This window comes from Sinocyclocheilus grahami, unplaced genomic scaffold, assembly GCF_001515645.1.
Source record: "Sinocyclocheilus grahami isolate Dianchi unplaced genomic scaffold, SAMN03320097.WGS_v1.1 scaffold6165.1, whole genome shotgun sequence".
NCBI lineage: Eukaryota > Metazoa > Chordata > Actinopteri > Cypriniformes > Cyprinidae > Sinocyclocheilus > Sinocyclocheilus grahami.
In genome coordinates, this window is record NW_015510658.1 from 1 (window position 1) to 402 (window position 402).

A 402-nucleotide genomic window follows, 5' to 3' on the forward strand; every position below is an offset into this window, starting at 1 on the left:
TACATACACACACCTACAAAACCACAAATCTGCTATTTTTCTCAAGTAGAAAAAATTTGCATTTGCAACAGAATACCTTTCCCCTCTTAAATATACAGGTTTCAAAAGGGGGGTTTTACAGCAATCCCAATGAAGAACAATTCTTGGTTCAGTGAAACTTTCAGTGAACCGTTTTTCTTAGTATGAAGAACATTTGAATAATCTGAAGAACATTTCTTCTAATATAAAGAACCTTTTGTGCATTAGAAACGTTAAAGGTTCTTCAAGGAACTATCAACACGAATAAATCATCTTTACTTATAAGAGTGTACATTCATATATACCACATGCTAATTCTATTAACCTCTGTTTTGTTGCATTTAATGGGCAAACACAACTGAGCAGTGAACCGGAGAGATAGGC